At 35.4% G+C, this 19,236-nt stretch overlaps 1 pseudogene; it reads right to left on the bottom strand.

The window, feature by feature from the left end:
• Positions 1-11,369: 11,369 nt before the first annotated feature.
• LOC107879724 lies at positions 11,370-17,911 on the bottom strand (annotated as a pseudogene).
• Between the last annotated feature and the right edge of the window lie 1,325 nt (positions 17,912-19,236).

Raw genomic sequence — 19,236 nt, 5'->3', positions numbered from 1 at the left:
GAGTCAGTCCTAAAATTCTAGCAGAGCCCTTCTCAGTTTCTACCACAGTGGGAAAATCTATCATAGACCGGTGGGTATACAGGAACTGTCCTTTTATGGTATCTCTGAAAGTCACTTCAGCAGACTTAGTTAAATTAGAGATAATTGATTTTGATGTCATTCTCGGCATAGATCGGATTCATTCCTGCTATGCACCAGTCGACTGCAGAAATAGAATTGTCCAACTTTTGTTTCTAGATGAATCCATCCTAGAGTGAAGGGATAGTACTTTAGCACTTAGGGGTCAGCTTATTTCTTACCTTCAGGTTAGAAAGATGATAGCTAAGGGATGTATTTACCATCTCGCTCAAGTCCAGGACTCTAGCTCAGAAACCCCTACTCTTGAATCAGTGCCAGTAGCGTGTGAGTTCCCAAATATGTTTCCCAATGACCTTCCCGGAGTTTCTCCCGAAAGAGAAATCAATTTCGAAATTGATCTTCTCCCAGATACCCAGCCCATCTCTATTCTTCTATACAGAATGGCTCCAGTAGAACTCAGAGAATTAAAGGAACAGTTAAAGAATCTCCTAGATAAGGGATTCATCAGAGCTAACGTGTCTCCGTTAGGCACACCAGTTCTATTCGTTCATAAGAAAGATGGTTCTTTTAGAATGTGTATTGACTACCATCAGCTAAATAAAGTCATGGTCAAGAACAAGTATCCACTTCCCAGAATAGATGACTTGTTTGACCAACTTCAGGGTGCCGGTCACTTTTGTAAGATAGACCTCAGATCAGGATATCATCAGCTCAGAGTCAGGGAATGTGACATCCCAAAGACAACTTTCAGAACTCAGTATGGTCCTTTGGGATTATGAGCACCGTGTAGTATCCGGGGTACAAACTCAAGGCATTCTTAGTCATGTCCTTTGGTCTTACCAATGTCCTAACAGCTTTCATGGACTTAATGAACCGCACATTCAAGCAGTACTTAGGTATATTCATTATAATTTTATCAATGACATTCTTGTCAATTCTCATAGAGAAAATGATCATGCAGATCATCTCAGAATAATATTCCAGACTCTCAAAACCCATCAGTTATCATGATATCTATCCATGTCATACATGTCAGCTCTATGATCGTAGCTCACGTTCATACATTTTAAAATCATGTACGCTTATAGTTCCTAGTATAGGAGTTCCAGTTTACTCAGTGATTACGAATCATGTTCCATGATCACAGAAACTCTAAACTCAGGTCATGCAGCTCATGAATTCTTCACTCAGGCCATACAGTGTGTTTAGTCCTAGTTATCGTATCAATTGTAGTCTCAGTTATAGTTTTAGTCATAATGTCAGTCTCAGTCGAGTAATCAAATCAGTAGCTCAGTTCAGTTTTAGGTTTGCTTAACCATAGCGTACAGTTACCAATTATTCAGTTATTAGTATTTTAGTACTTCAGTTTACAGAATATTTCAGAATTATGTTATACGCTTGGCCTTGCATTCTCAAATAATACAGATTTTTTTTCATGAATTTATGCTTAGTTACCTCATGTTACCCAGTCAGTCCTTACCTCATGTACATGACACTCTACAGTTTCAGTCCTGTTATTCAGAATAAGTGCAGTTAAGTCTTACATGCCTAGTATTCAGCTATCAGTCATTTAGTTAATCAGATAAGTTAGTATGCTTATGCATTCGTGCGCAATGCCCATGTGAATATTTTTTTTAGTAATCCTAGGTGAGGTGTCATACTAAGGTGGAGAGTATAGTTGAGAATAAGTTTTTAGTATTAGTTAGTCTGTAAAGCCAGTAATTCAGTAGTAGTAGTCAGACAAATAAATTTTTGTAGTGTGGTTTCCGCCTTTCCATCTAGTCACTCTGTCCGAAGGTCTCATGAATTAAATTATTCCAAGATGGATCAATTAGGTAGTGCGTGTTCAGCTTATTTCATGTATCATGTTTCAATTTTAGATCCCAGATATTCAGTCATGATTCAGTTCATAGGTGCCTTGTACATCACCCTAGTTTTCCTTAGTATCTCAGCCAAGTCAGCATTCTTCAAGGGACATAATGTCCCAAGGGGGAGATACACTATAACCCCGAGCTTTCATGTCCTAAACCTTCCAGTTCTCTTCACGTAATGAATCCATTTTGGTGTAGTGGGTACTCATAAGTTGGCCCTTAAGTTCCAATCTCTGTCGTAAGCCACATATTCAAAGGGCTTAATTCAGTGCATAATATTCAATTCATGTACCACGTTCCAGTCTCAGTCATGTTCTCATTTTACCATTCACGCGTACTCTAAAAATGATCTTGAGTTCATCAGTATTTTTCAGTTTAAGTAAAAGTTTTTCCATGAACCTACTTAGTTTCATGTTCAGATATCAGTTAAAAATTTGGTTTTAGTTACCATTGCATGTTCAGTTATACATTCATGAGCTAGTTCAGTCATGTATCCATGCATTAGATATGCATGTTCAGTATATAGATTTAGTTTATCAGTAATCCCAGTCATGCATTCAGGAATCATGTTCAGCTATACTAATGTATCAGATATGCATGTTCAGTATGATAATTCAGAATACCAATAATATCAATCATATAGTGATGTTCCAGATGTTAATGTCTAGTAATTTAGTCAGTATCTCAATATCATCAGTCTGAGCAGTGTCATTCGAGGATGAATGTTCCCAAGGGGTAGATAATGTAAGACCCCGCAAAATCCTAAGCTTAATTCAGTCTTTTAGGCTTGTCAAGGGGTCCCAGACTTAGAATATTTTAGATAAGTACTCAGACTTAGTGTCATTTTAGCCTAATAATGTTGAAAATCTTATTTCTTGACCTTTACATCCATTAAATGCTGATGTTTAGGTTGATTCATAATCAGGAATATCCGTAGGTGTTTTCAGACAAGTTTCAGATTTTTTAAACTTCGTTTGAAGCTCCTTTGGAATCTTAAAACAGTAGATCAACGTGATCTTGGCGTGCTGCATCGAAAATCATGTTGATTAATATTTTCCCCAACTACCAGCGTCCAATTCAAGTGAATCAACGTGAACATAGTGCGATGCATTGGCTATTGGGTTGATGCCATCTACGCGCTGCATCGACCTGCGCGTTGGTAACTCAATTTTTAGTCATTAAAAGACTGCATCCTTGGGGGCATTTGTTTTTTTTTCCCCCAACCTTCATCCCCCAAAATCACAAAATTCAGCCCTAATTCACAAAAGTATACTCACTTTCTCTTAAAATCTCTCAAGAACAAGCCTTAGGGTTTTCAATTCAAGATTCAAATCTCAAGAATTCTACCATCAATCTTCTTAAAATTCAAGCATCAAGGTATGTGAAGTGTTCATCCAAGGGTCCCTTCCATCCTTGGAGTCCAAGAATCTATTTTAAACTCTAATGGTATGAATTTCATGAATTCCATGTTGGGTCTGATAATATCCATGTTTACAACTATTAATTGGGTTTCAATCCATGTTTTATGATAAGTTCAAGTGGGGTTAGTTGAGTTATATGTCCTATCATGTAAAAATCATGCTAAAGCTTTCAAATTGTGAATTAGGTATATGAAATTATATACTTACATGTTTTAGTAGTATGTGCATATTTTATACCTTTCAAGTGATTGATGAATTAAGCATGTGAGTTGAATAGTGAAAATAATAACATATTATCATATGTTCAAGTTTATGTCATGCAAGTGGTTATTAAAGTACCCCAATGAATGAAAAATGATCTAATCTTAGTTTACATGTTTCAAGTTTGTGCCATGTCTTTTAATTTATGCTATCGAGTCCCGGGGGTACTTGTACCCGATAATTTAGCTGATTTCCTAGAGCCATGTTCAGTTATAGAATAGTATCAGTCACGTCACCATCAGTAGTATTCTCAGTCATTTACAGGAACTTAGGAAATCTCAGTAGTGATCATAATTCAGTTACAGTACTCAGTTCAGACCTTAGTAATACTCAGTAGTACTCATACAGTTAACAAAATTTAGTAGTTTCTGTCAGTCCATGGAATCCACTAAACTCAGTTCAGTTTAGTCAAATAGTAATATCAGTAACAACTCAGTCCAGCCTAGTACAATTTAGAACTCAGTCCAGTGTCTATTCAGTTGCGAGTAGGATTCTGTATCGAGTGAACCCAAGGATGGGGACTCACCTGCTAGTAGAGGGTGTGATCCTTAGAAGCAATCCTTGTGTTCCAGAACTACGTAGCCAACATAGGTTGACATATATTATTGCCAAATATTATTAGGGTTGATAAATATCATTTGAGTTTTTCCTATCAGCGAAGAGTTTCCTGTCAGAAAGGGTTAACCTATAGTTTGTCTCTACCCATGGCACGGTATTGACACCCCTCCAGATGGGGTTACAGGTTGGAACCCAATCAGTTTAGAGAGGGGCATATTAGTTAGATGATTACCTCCCACAGTCTCAATTTCAGATTCAGTATTAGAATAGAATTCAGTTCAGTTCTACAGATTCAGGACTATCAGATATAGTTACTTAGCTTAGTATGGAACTCAGTATAGTTCCACAGAGTTCAAGACTATCAGATACAGTCATTCATCTATCAGTAGACTCAATAATCAGTTAATCAGTATTTAGACTCAGTATTCAGTGTATCACGATCTCAGTTACAGTATACATATTCATGCATGTGCTCATCCTCAGTCATACTCATGTTATTCAGTTAGTATTGTTCATGCATATGAACCTATGTATTTTAGCCTACTTCAAAGAGCATACCAGTACATTCAATGTACTGACGGGTGTTTTTATGCTATGATGTCTTATATCATAGGTTCTGATACACGAGCTCTAGAGCACCCTCAGTAGACCAGACTTTCAGCATTCAGTGTAGTGGTGAGTCTTCTTAGTTAGAGGACATGATTACTACTTACAGTATTTTAATTTATGTCAGTAGAAAGAGTTAGTTGGGGACTTGTCCCATCAACTCCACAGTTCAGACAGTTAGAGGCTTCCCAGACTAGAGTGTTTTTAGATAGTTATTCAGATTTCAGTAATTTGTTTAGTTTTGGTATTTAATACAACATTCAGTATTATTCAGTATTATTTTTAGATTGAACCTTATGGCATGTTTCCACCTAATTTTGCATATGATTCAGTATTATTATTGAGTTATTGCAGCAGGTACCAATCTTGGGTTAGCTTATGGTTCTTTGGGATTATGAGCACCGTGTAGCATCTGGGGTATAGACTCAGAGCATTACACATGGCATCCAAGTTAGACATTAGAAATTGACGGCTTGGCTTCCCTTATTTTTTAATTTAGGAGGTGTTGGTTCAGGTTTTAATTCTGATCGACAATTATATTAATTTCATGTGCTCGCGAAACTTCTTCGTTAGAGTTCTGGTCCTGCACTTTGTGAGAGTCTTCATTGAGGCCATGCTCACTAGTTTTATTCTGGAGTAAAGTGTCTAGCTCCAGTCCTGTTGGCTATTCTTTTTTTCAATGACTAATGGATTCTTATATTTGGATACACTTCCACATTTGAAGCTCATCCAGTTTTTCCGTTTCTTATGTCAATTTTATTGGCTAAATTTGCTAGAATTTCCTTAATTGCTTCCCTGTGTTTCTTCTTAAACAAGGTGTGAGATGATATATGGCCTTCTCCACCTCCCCCTTCCTGTATTGGTATTCTCCTAAGCACCTTCTGCTCTATAAAAGTCTCCTCCAGCAATCCATCCATATAAATTTAGACCAGGGGAATTTCTATTGGTTCCATCGTAATTTGCTGCAGTGCGAGGCTTCAAAGACTTTTCAAGAAGTCCATTGCACCATTAAAATTGGTCCAATCACTACTGGATATTTACATTGCCGCCAAAAACTTGAACCCTTCCCCAAACTTGACACAGAAACATGAGCATAGACTGTTATTAAATTGTAACAGGGTATCAACACCACCATCTTGGAACCCTTTGGCCTTATCATTTTACACCTATTAAACTAAACTATACAATGCAGGATTTTGTTTGAAGGATCAGTGTCTAATCAGGGAAAAACTGCATTCACAAAATCATTGCACTTTATGTGTGTATGTCGTGGTAGCCTGATCAATAATACATAACTCCTACGCATGAAAGTGGATCCATTGCACGCACCTTATACTTCCTACCCCATTAAGACAGTGTTGTTTATTCATCTGCACGCATGTGATGACTATTAAAAAAGAGGTGTGAAGAGTCATGATTTTTTTATCTTAACATATTTAAAACAACTGACAAATCGAAATCTCCATTTATTGCAACTGATGAATCAGCTGTTGGAAAAAATCAAAACATCTTCTCCAATATATGGTCCATCTATCGCAACATATAATTCATATGTTGCAATAAATTGTAAATCTATTGCGCTAGACCAGACATTATTTATTTATCTGGACACATATGATGACTATTAAAAAAGTGGTGAAGAGTCGTGACTTTTTATCTAACACATTCAAAACAGCTGATGAACTGAATTCTCTATCTGCTGTAACTGATGAATCAGTTGTTAGAAAAAATCAAAACATCTCCTCTAACATATGGTCCATCTTTCGCAATAGATAATCTATATGTTGCAACAGATGGTAAATCTGTTGCGACAAACCAGACAGTGTTTATTCATCTGCACGCATATGATGACTGTTAAAAAGAGGAAGTGGCGGTGACTTTTTATCTAGCACATTCAAAATAGTTGATGAATCGAATTCTCCATCTGTTGCAACTGATGAATTAGCTGTTAGAAGAAATCAAAACATCTTCAAAAGATGGTCCATTTGTCACAATAGTTAATACATATGTTGCAAAAGATGTCTCATCTATTGCACATACAGATAATTTGTTACAACAGATGGTAAATCTGTTATGATAGATGCACGATCTATTGCAATAACTCAATAATAACCGCCGTTATCAAGTCTCAAAACCGTTTTGAAAAGGTGAGAAGGATTAATGTAAAAGAAAAAGTTGTGACTTTCCACAGAAAATAAAATACCACCACTTTGAATATAATTAATACAATGGAGATTAACAGACGTGTCTTTTGTCCTTACATATCCAAATTCAATCCTCTATAAATAGGTCCCTCCTTAAAATTGAACCCATCTTTGAAATACTTGGATGCCTATCTGAAATAAAACATAACTCTTTGGTATCTTCGACGCAGCTTCGCAGTTGTTCAAGAAAAAATTCATAAGAAGCATCACATTACTTGTCAGCTACACAAAAAGTGACAAAAAAGATGTGATTCTCTGCATCCTGTGCCATCGCCGCTAGCAAAACTCCATTATACCTGCTCCTCAAGAAGGTACTGTCTACGGCTATGCCCTTTCTCAAATATCAAAAATCTTGAATCCAAGCACCATAGGATACAAAAAGTACTTGAACCTTCCATTTTCATCAACATGCAATGTCATCTTACTTTTGGGATTTGTGGACTCAATCATGTAATAGTAGGCCTCCAGGACTGTATACCCATGCTCGTGTGTCCCCCTAACCAAGTCTTTGGCAATCCCCATGATCGTATATATCTTCCAATAACTGAACAGGACACCCAATTTTGTAAGGAGATGATTGGCCATAACCCTTGTTGAAGGGCCTTTGCCTTCTGGGAAACTACTCCTGAAATATTCACCGAGGACCTTTGTCGTGGTGTGAGGATTTTGGCCCGAGATGTGATCCGAACCACATGTGTGATGCTTTTCGTATTTATAAATGATAAATCTTTCAGAACTTGCATACTTCACCGCTTTCAACCACCACTTGCAGTTCAGATTAGCACATTTGAATCAAAAGATACTGCTCGAATTAATCACCTTCTTTAATCTGAATTTTTTTTTCAAGCAAGAAATAAACAAAGTGGTAGATAGTTCATTCTTGACATTGAATGACATTCCAATAAAAAAACTGGTCCCATTATCTTGAAGATTTCCTGACTGTGTCAATTGAGAAAAACTACCCATCGAATTGGTTGCATCAACGGGTGTAGGTGTTTGATCATCATCTGGAATATTCATGTCTAGATCATCCAACCTATCATAAAAAATGTCTTATTGTTGTTCTTCTTCTACATTCTGATTCTCATTCTCTCTCATTATTTCAACCGCATGCACCCTTAATATCGGCCTTGATGAATCACTAAGATAAGTATGCAACCCAACTTGATCGGTTATCTTAAAAGGCAGTACTGTCTGATTTTCAAAGAAATTGTGTATGTAGCTTCCGATTGACATTTCATTCCACAATAACTGATGATTAAGTTCACAAAATCATCATACGAAACATCACTTTGGACTGTCATAGGTATCGTCTCTAGCATTTCACCTTCATTCCAATGTCATACATATCGATTGCTCTTCTCGATTCATTGACCATGATAATCCACTCCTATTGTTATTGATCCCTCCATTAGTGGTACCTAAATAAAGTTATTTGTTAAAAAACATTAATAGTGATTTCATAGTGTCGTAAATGAATCCCAATAGATATGTAATCAGTCATAACAGATTACTTACCTATTGGAATTCATGTTACACTTCTGAAGCTGATTTCAACAGAAGAGTCATCTATAATAACAGGTGAATCATATGTTACAACAGACTATATATCTGTTGGGATTGATATTATAGTACTGAGACACCTTTGAAGCGATTCCAATAGATGAGTGACATGTTACAATAGATAATTAATCTGTTGTGACAGATGACTTACCTGTTGCAACAGACGATGATCTGTTAGAATCAAGGTTAGGTTCTATCGCAATAGGTTACTAATATGTTGCAACAAATATTTATTGTCTGCTGAAAAGTTCAGGTTCTATTGCAGCAGGTTAATAATCTATTGCATCAGATATTTACCCTGTTGTAACAGACAACACATCTATTAAAATCGAGTTCAGGTTCTGTTACAACAGGTTAATAATCTGTTGCAATAGATATTTATCACATTGCATGTTGTAATAGATAATTAATCTGTTGCGATAGATGACTTACCTGTTTTAACAGACGATGATCTGTTGGAATCGAGGTCAGGTTCTATCGCAACAGGTTACTAATATATTGCAACAAATATTTATCGTTTGCTAAAAAGTTCAGGTTCTGTTGCAGCAGGTTAATAATCTATTGCAATAGATATTTACCCTGTTGTAACAGACAACACGTCTATTGAAATCTAGTTCAGGTTCTGTTGCAACAGGTTAATAATCTGTTGCAATAGATATTTATCACATTGCACCAGATAACTAATCTATTTAAATAGATAAATCATCTATTACAACAGATGACCCATCTGTTCAATTAATGTTACAGCCATATGAATCCAACATATCAGTCTTCCATAGAAACAGATGTCTCATCTGTCACAACAGATGATTTATCTATTTAAACAGATGGCTCTTATGTGGGATTCATTATCGGGTTCTATCTATTGTTGGAAAAACAACATAATAGCAGTTACCCAGATGACAAATTCAACTAAAAATCATAATTTGACTTACCAAAGTCTTCTATGAAGTAATGCTAAAGTGAAAAGTGATGTAGAAATAAAATTTGACATAAGAAATTGGTCAAATAGCTACAGTAGCGGTAACAACAATAACAACAATGCCAATGGTCAACAAAAAGAAGATAAAAATAATAATGAAGTATAAGATGATGATAATGAAGCAGAAGATGATGAATAAAGCAGCAGCAATAATGAACAATAAAAATTGCTAAGAGAGAGAAAACAACAATGGATGAAAAGAGAGAGAAAGACACCTTTTTTCCTCCATTTCCCATTATATTAGGTAAACATTTCGATCGAAGTATAAATTTAAAAACTTCTGGGCTATTCTCAAACTTACCCAACTTTCTTAATCCATAATAAACTAATTATCACCTCCACTTAATAATTAAGACTTGTATCACCTACACCTCATTTTAAAACTCTTTTGTCACCTATAGCCCAAATATCCAAGAAGGTTGCCTCAAGAATTGTAGCAGGGGATCACAAATTATGAGCTGCAAAAATTTGCAGCAACGCATTGAAGTGACGAATGCGAAATCATAAACAACCTTTTTTAGGGCTTTAGAAGAGATATTAAATCTGATCTTTGTTTGGACTTGATTAAAGAGGAAAACTTTTGTTGCATTCTTTTTCTCAAATTAAGTGTTTTAATTTAATTTTTGATGAAGTGTGAATTTAAGAAATATAAAGAGATTTTTAGATATTATGATCTTAAATTAAAGATGTGTGTATTCTTCTAAATTTTTTGATATTAAACTTATCATTTAAATTAAGAAATATAAAACAATCTGTTGTTGTAGGACAAGTTTTACTATAAGTACTTTAAAACATCTTCTTAATAGGAGTGTATATATAAATTTGCATAGAACCTCAAAAACTCATTCAATTGTTCTACCTATTGTAAAATATGCAAACTATATGAATTCCACATGAATAAAAACACTTAGAATTATCTCTTACTATAATATAAAGAGTTAAATACTTGCACGTCACATATATTTTGATCATGAAGTGCAAAGCTTCTTGCTACAATATCTTACAACAAAAGTACAATACACTGTCTATTTGATTGTTTTAATCAGCACAACACTTACTATATGTACTTATGTGGTTCATAAGATAAGTATTTCTCTTTTTTGTTTTTTTTCTTTTATTTGATGTTTATTTATTTTATTTGTTAATTGCTATTTTTAAATAATTTTATCCTATTACAGACAATTTTATTTATTAACACGAGACACACATGAAAAGCACTACACTTGACTAGTTGGGTATAATAGCCCCCTAGAGCTTTATTACATTGTACTGCTCTTTACTACATTGGGTATAAGCTTTTTATCCTCCTCCATCTTTGAAGGGCGTCGGTGGACTTTTCAGAACCACCAAACTATCTCAATGTCAAAGACTAAGGGGTCATGAAGACTAGACACTTTTCTGTCAACTAGTGATCAAGTTGTATGTAGTTTTGTGACTTTGTCCGTGTTTGATCCACTCATAATTTATATTATGATAAACCAGAACTTAACGTAAACACGCAACGACTGTTCTTCCCCATTGTGGAAGAAAGACAGTTAAACAAATTTGTATTTATTTTTTCTTAAAATACCTATCTAATTATTAAATATATATATTTGGATGAACAATATTTATGTGAGCATGTACATCTCAGTTTCCTACAAGCATAATCTTATTTTAATCACAAATTAACAGTAAGCTGATGTTACACAAAGATCATAAAAGAGTTTAAAGACTTTTTGATAAAAAATGTTTCATTTATGTCATTACGATCACGTATGCAATTCACTTTCAGTGTTGAAATAAAAGAATGAACTAATGAAGAGTTACAAAATGCCATCTCTATGGAGTGGAAGACATATTAATAGAACAAATTAAATTGCTGGATGATCTTGTCCTTCTTTGCCTTCTAAGGACTAATGTAGTCAATTTTATGATAAGAGCATGCACAATTTTGAGCACCAATATCATCTGCAACACAAGGAGGATCGGCTTTTCCATATTCTTAGCATAGTTTTCTTTGTTGCAGTAGTTCATTGATGAAATTGTCAAGCATATCTGGGGTGATGCCTGGCATCACGGTAACATGTGCCATATCTTTGTCACATGAAAGTTGCCAACGACGGACAGACTGATGGTCACGAGGCCTTTCAAGTACACAACTATGATGCTAAGCTCATTTAGCATGACACTTATATCCCTGCTTGTTGAAGACGATCTTTCAAATATTTGGCATTGTCTAGGCATGTTTTGACATCTTTTTGCAGGCCAATTTGACCTTTTGCGCTCAAACTATACCATAAGAAAATTGGAGTGCAAAACATTACAACTACCAGAAATAGTGGCATCTACAGAAGCAATGTACTCCACATTTCTTGAGACATTATTGATGTAGCTTTTTCTTGTTATTTGGACTCTACAGGCCATTGGGCATCCTAAGAACTTGCGATCAGAAATTGTGACACTTTCAATTGTTGGGTTATTGGGTCTTTTTCCTTCCTATGTGGATAAATGAAGCCCAATTTGGACCAACCCACTTTTGCCCATAGGCCCATTACTATGGGGTATATATATTGATCTTTTTAGGTCTTATTCACCGTCACAAAAAGAAAGTTTTCAGTAGCCAAAGAGAGAAAAACAAAGCTGATTTTCGCACCTAAATTTCAGCCACAGCTGTCAACTTCAAATTGCAATTCCCGCTTCATTTCTTGTCCGATTGAGCTAATTTTTGGATTGATTATTCCTATCATCTCAATATTTGATTAGAAACTGACGGAGTTTGATTTGGTAGCCTGTAGCTCCTGTTCTTCATTCCTGAACAGTAGCTATATTTTTGGTGCTTTCACTCTTTTATTTCTCTAGTGTTTGGTGCTATGGTTTATATATTGTTTCTTGTTGTTTAGCACTTGTTTTGTGGCCATTTTAGAGGACAATATTGTAACTCTTTGGTGATCATAGTGGAGGTTTTGGTCCTGTAGTTTTTTACTCTTTACACTGAAGGGTTTTCCACGTAAATCTTATGTCTCGTGTGATTGCCTTTATTCTTGTCTTGTTTCATTTGGTTGAGTTGTTTGCTGTATATTACTCTATTTTTATTGGGTTTATTTGTATCCTCTTGGTTCAAGTTCAAAGTGAAAGTTTAGTCGTGGGTATTTTCCGCTGCTACCCTGTCGGGCTCTTTGATTATGTGTCTGTCTTTCCTAACAAGTGATATCAGAGTGTTGGTTGTTGTTGATTGTAGATTTGAATGATGGAGGAAAATATGACCAAGATGGTATATTTTAATGGTAGTAACTATCATACTTGGAAAGGCAAGATGAAAGATCTTCTATTTGTCAAGAAAATGTATCTACTTGAGCACTTATAGGTTTGTGGCTATATCAAACAATGGGTTAAAGATAATGTTAGAAATCATATTGTGAATGAGACACATGCTAGAAGTTTGTGGGAAAGCTCGAGACACTTTATGCTTCAAAGACTGGTAATAATAAGTTGTTTCTGCTTAAGCAATTGATGAATATCAGGTATAAAGAGGGAAATCCTATTTCTGATCATATTAATAATTTTCAGGGTGTCCTTGACCAGCTGTCCAGAATGGGTGTAAAGTTCAATGAAGAAATTTAGGAACTTTGGCTTCTTAATACTCTGCCTGACTCTTGGGAAACTCTTCGAGTTTCTTTGACTAATTCTTCTCCCGGTGGTATTGTAACTATAGAATATGTTAAGAGTGATGTCTTGAATGAAGAGATGAGAAAAAGATCTCAGGCCTCATCTTCTTCATCTTTACACTCTGATGTTTTGGTTACTGAAGAGAGGGAGAGAAACAAGTCTAGAGATTCAAATGATAGAGATAAAAGTAGAAGCAAGTTAAGGTTCAAATTTAAGAATGTTACATGTGACTACTGCAACAAAAAGGGGCATATCATGAAATATTGTTACAAACATAAGAGAGATATAAGACGGCAAAAAAAAAGGCAATAATGAAAATTATGTTGTTGTTGTTGCTAATAATGATCTTTTTATTGCTTGTGGTGAGAATGCCATTAATCTTGTTCACGATGAGTCTAGCTGGTTTGTGGATTCTGGTGCTACATCTCATGTTACGCCAAAGAAGGAATTATTTTCTTCTTATACTCCAGGTAATTTTGGGATGTTAAAAATGAGCAATAATGATAAAGTTAAAGTACTTGGCATTGGCACGATTTGTTTGGAAAGTAACAATGGTTCCAAACTAGTTCTCAATAATGTCAAGCATGCTTTAGATGTTCGCCTGAATTTGATTTCTATAGGAAGTCTTGATGATGAGGGTTATGTTAATACCCTTGGTGCTGGTCAGTGGAAGCTTACTAGAGATTCGATGATTGTGGCTCGAGGTGACAAGTTGTCTAACTTGCACGTATTTTAGGGCTCTACTTCTAGAGGCTTGATATACTTGGTGGAGAATGATACTTTATCAGAGTTGTGGCATAGAAGGTTGAGTCATATGAGTGAGAAGGGGATTGATAGTTTGGCTAAGAAAAATTTGCTTTCTGGAGTAAAACAAGCAAAGTTGAAGAAGTGTGTTCATTGCTTAGCCGGTAAACAGAAAAAAAGTTTCTTTTCAGAGTCATCCGCCTACAAGAAAACTCGATTTGCTGGAGTTGGTGCATTCTGATTTGTGCGGTCCTTTTAAAGTAAGGTCTCATGGTGGTGCACTTTACTTTGTGACTTTTATTGATGACCATTCTCACAAACTCTGGGTATTTTCTTTGAATTCCAAGGATCAAGTACTTGATATTTTCAAAAATTTTTAGGCCTTGGTTGAAAGACAGACAATGAAGAAATTGAAATGCATCTGTTCAGATAATGGTGGTGAGTATATTGGTCCTTTTGATAGATATTGCAGAGAGCAGGGTATTCGGCATCAGAAAACTCCTTGAAAGACTCCTCAGTTGAATGGCTTAGCAGAGAGGATGAACAGAACACTAGTTGAGAGGGTTAGATGTATACTTTCAGATGCTAAGCTGCCTTATTCTTTTTGAGCAGAAACACTTAATACAGCTGTTTATGTTACCAATTTATCCCCTATTGTTGCTTTGAATAGTGATGTCCCTGACAGAGTTTGGTCTGGTAAGAATGTTTCTTATGATCATCTTAGAGTCTTTGGGTGTAAATCTTTTATACATGTTCCTAAGGATAAAAGGTCAAAGTTGGATGTTAAAACTAGACAGTGTATCTTCATTGGTTATGGACAAGATGAATTTGGCTATCGTTTCTATGATCTAGTTGAGAAGAAACTTGTTAGAAGCTGCAATGTTGTGTTCTTTAAAGACCAAATAATTTAAGATTCTAACAAAGCTGAGAAGGTTGATTCACAGAGTAGTGAGAGCCTAGTTGATGTTGATCTAGTTCCTTTGACTACAACTCCTGAAAAAAATCTTCATGATGATGAAAATCAAGTTGATAATGAAGATGATGATCATGATTAGAATGACCAGGAAGAAGTTATTGATGCTCTATTACAAGTTGATATGGTTGATCAACAACCAGTTGTTGATGCTTCAGAGAGTTCTCTCAGATGATCTACAAGAGAGAGAATACCTTCATCTTGTTATTCTCCCAGTGAGTATGTACTCTTGACTGACGGGAAAGAATCTGAGAGTCTTGATGAGTCCATGGAAAGTGAAGAAAAAGAAAAGTGGTTTGATGCTATGGAAGATAAAATTAAATCTTTGCAAGATAATCATACCTTTGATTTGGTTAAGCTGCCTAAAGATAGAAAAGCTTTGAAAAATAGGTGGGTTTTTTGGGTGAAGCATGAAGATGATAATCTAATTCCACGGTACAAAGCTAGATTAGTTGTGAAGGGATTTAACCAGAAAAAAGGGGTTTATTTTGATGAGATATTTTCTCCTGTTGTGAAGATGTCATCCATTCATGTAGTTCTAGGCTTAGCTGTAGTCTAGATTTAGAGGTTGAGCAAATGGATGTTAAAAATGCTTTTCTCCATGGTGACTTAGATGAAGAAATTTGTATGGAGCAACACAAAGGTTTTGAAGTCAAAGGAAAAGAGAATTATGTTTGCAAATTGAAGAAGAGCTTGTATGGTTTGAAACAAGCTCCTAGGTAGTGGTACAGGAAGTTTGGTTCCTTTATGAGTCAGCAGGCCTTCAAGAAGACTACTTCAGACTATTGTGTTTTTGTGCAAAAATTCTCTGATGGTGACTTTATTATTGTGTTGCTTTATGTTGATGACATGCTTGTTGTTGGTCATAATGCTTGCAGGATTCAAAAGTTGAAGCAAGAGTTGAGTAAGTCTTTTTATATGAAAGACTTAGGACTAGCAAAGCAGATTCTTGGCATGCAGATTGTCCGTGATAGAAAGGACAAGAAGTTGTGGTTATCACAAGAGAAGTATATTCAGAAAGTACATCAAAAGTTTAACATGGACAAGGCTAAGGTTGTCAGTAAACCTTTAGCTATGCACTTCAAGTTTAGCACGAAGCAGTATCCTTTCAGTGATGATGAGAAGGAAGATATGAAGAAAGTTCCTTATGCTTTAGCTGTTGGTAGTTTGATGTATGCAATGGTTTGCAAAAGACCGAATATTGCTCATGCTATTAGTGTTGCTAGTCATTTTCTTTCTAATCTGGGAAGAGAATATTGGAATGCTGTGAAGTGAATTATGAGATATCTTTGTAGTACTTCTAGTCTGAGTTTGTGTTTTGGTGTAGGAAAGCCTATTCTTTATGGTGATACTAATTCAGATATGGCCGGTGATGTTGATACTCGCAAGTCTACTTCAGGGTATTTGGTTACTTTTGCAAGGGGATCTTGTCTTGGCAATCTAGGTTGCAAAAATGTGTTGCTGTATCTACTACAGAAGCTAAGCTTATTGCTGCCGTTGAAGCTTGTAAAGAATTGCTTTGGATGAAAATATTCTTGGGTGAACTTGGTTGTGCACAAGAGAGATATGTGCTTCATTCCGACAGTCAAAGTGGCATACATCTTGGCAAGAATTCTACATTTCATGGTCTGTCTAAATATATTGATATGAGATACCATTGGTTTCGAAATGTGTTGGATTCTAAGTTACTTGATCTTAAGAAGATTCATATGGATGATAATGGTTCCGACATGATGACTAAAGCTTTGTCAAGAGAAAAGTTCAAAGATTATTGCATGATCGTCGGGATGGCGGTCTCCTCCACATAGTTGGAAGGGGGAGAATTGTTGGGTTATTGGGTCTTTTTCCCTTTCTATGTGGATAAATAAAGCCTAATTTGGACCAACCCACTTTTGCCCATAGACCCATTACTATGGGGCATATAGATTGATCTTTTTAGATCTTATTCACCATCACAAAAAGAGAGTTTTCAGCAGCCAAAGAGAGAAAAACAAAGCTGATTTTCGCACCTAAATTTCAGCCACAACTGTCAACTTCAAATTGCAATTTCTGCTTTGTTTCTTGTCCGATTGAGCTAATTTTTTGGACTGCTTGTTTCTCCCATCTCAATCTTTTATTAGGAACTGACGGAGCTTGATTTGGTAGCCTGTAGCTCCTGTTCTTTATTCCCAAATAGTAGCTGCATTTTTGGTGCTTTCACTTCTTTATTTCTCTAGTGTTTGGTGCTGTGGTTTATGTATTGTTTCTTGTTGTTTGGCACTTGTTTTGTGAAAATTTTGGAGGACAATATTGTAACTCTTTGGTGATTATAGTGGAGGTTTTGCTCCCATGGTTTTTTAGTCTTCACACTGAAGGGTTTTCCACGTAAATCTTGTATCTCGTGTGATTGCCTTTATTCTTGTCTTGTTTTATTTGGTTGAGTTGTTTTCTGTATATTACTCTATTTTTCTTGGATTTATTTTTCTCCTCTTGGTTCAAGTTGAAAGGAAAATTTTAGTCTTGGTTATTTTTCGCTGCTACCCTGTCGGGCTCTTTGATTGTGTGCATGTCTTTCCTAACACCAATTGGCTTTTTGAAACTAATCATCTGTTCAAATTGTATAAAGAATAATTAGAATGTATCTCTGTGGATTTTAAGATTTATATAAGACCACAAAATGCTGCATCATAGTGGATGTGAAATATATCTTGTGAAATAGCCACAATACACTCAAGAATAATATTAATGTCATCAATAGCTCGTTTGAAGGTATCACCTACAACGAAAAGAATCATTATAAGAGAAAAGTTGAAGAGGAGTAAGTACATAAAAGAAAAAACAAAAATGATAGAGGTTGGAGTAACTATATATATATATATATATATACCAATCATGACATTTATAATGGCTGGTTTATCCTTATTTTGAAATAATTTTTCTCTTAAACCAGAATAAGCCATCTCTCCATTTGCTGATGTGTTGATCGTTTGAAAATCCATTCTGTACATTCATGCAGCTTTGGCGATCGGGTAGTGAGAGTCTTTTGATGCATATAATATCCCACTAGGAAGCAGCTCTCTCCTACATAAATAATGGTAACAAAAATTTAATACACTTAAACGGGGCTTTTGGTTGTAGGTGACAAAAGAGTTTTAAAATGAGGTGTAGGTGACATAAGTCTTAATTATTCGGTGGAGGTGAAAATTACTTTATTATGGATTAAGAAAGTTAGGGAAGTTTGAAAATAACCCACAAGTTTTTTACACTTTGATTCAAATGTTATCCTATATAATGAAAAACGGAGGGAAAAAGGCATCTTTCTCTCTCTTCTCACCCATTGTTGTTTTCTCTCTCTTAGCAATTTTTGTTGTTCATTGTTGCTACTGCTTCATTCATTATATTCTACTTCATTATCATCTTCATCTCCTTCTTGTTGACCATTTGTTGTTGTTATTTTTACCGCTACTGTTGCTATTTGACCAATTTCTTAGGTCAAATTTTGTTTCGAACGTCACTTTCCACTTTAGCATTACTTCATAGGAGACCTTAGTAAGTCAAATTATGATTTTTAGTTGAATTTGTCATTTGGGTAATCGCTATTGTGTTGTTGTTTTCTAACAATGGATAGAACCCAATCATGAATCCAATATAAGATCCATCTGTTTAAACAGATAAATCATCTGTTGTGACAGATGAGACATCTATTTCAATGGAATACTGATATGTTGGATTTATGTTTAAACAGATGGGTCATCTATTTCAATATTTGACACATCTATTGCAACAGATTAGTTATCGAGTGACATTATAAATATCTGTTTCAATAGATTAGTAACCTATTGCAACAGAACCTGAATATGATTCCAACAGAAGTGTTGTTTGTTGCAACATGGTAAATATCTATTACAACAGATTACTAAGCTATTACAACATGTAAGTCATCTGTCGCAATAGGTTAATTATCTATTGCAATATGTCACTCATTTGTTGGAATCAGCTTCAAAGGTGATTTAGTACTGTAATATCAATCCCAACAGATGCTTTATCTGTTGTAACAGATATTCAGGAGCGTAACATGAATCCCAATAGGTAAGTAATCTGTTGCGACTGATCACTTACCTGTTGCAACCGATAACACATATGTTAGGATTCATTCACGACACTATGAAATCACTCTCAATTTTTTTTAACAAATGACTTTATTTAGGTACCACTAATAGAGAGATAAATAATAATAGGGGTGGATTGTCATGGCCAATGGGTCAAGAAGAGCAATCTATATATGGCATTGGAAGGAGGGTGAAATACTAGTGACAATAGCTATGTCAGCCCAAAGTGATGTTTCGTA

The sequence above is a fragment of the Capsicum annuum genome, chromosome 8 (assembly GCF_002878395.1).
Source record: "Capsicum annuum cultivar UCD-10X-F1 chromosome 8, UCD10Xv1.1, whole genome shotgun sequence".
In the NCBI taxonomy this organism is placed as follows: Eukaryota; Viridiplantae; Streptophyta; class Magnoliopsida; order Solanales; family Solanaceae; genus Capsicum; species Capsicum annuum.
Note: the sequence above shows the minus strand (reverse complement) of the source record. Positions and strands in the feature narration are given on the sequence as shown.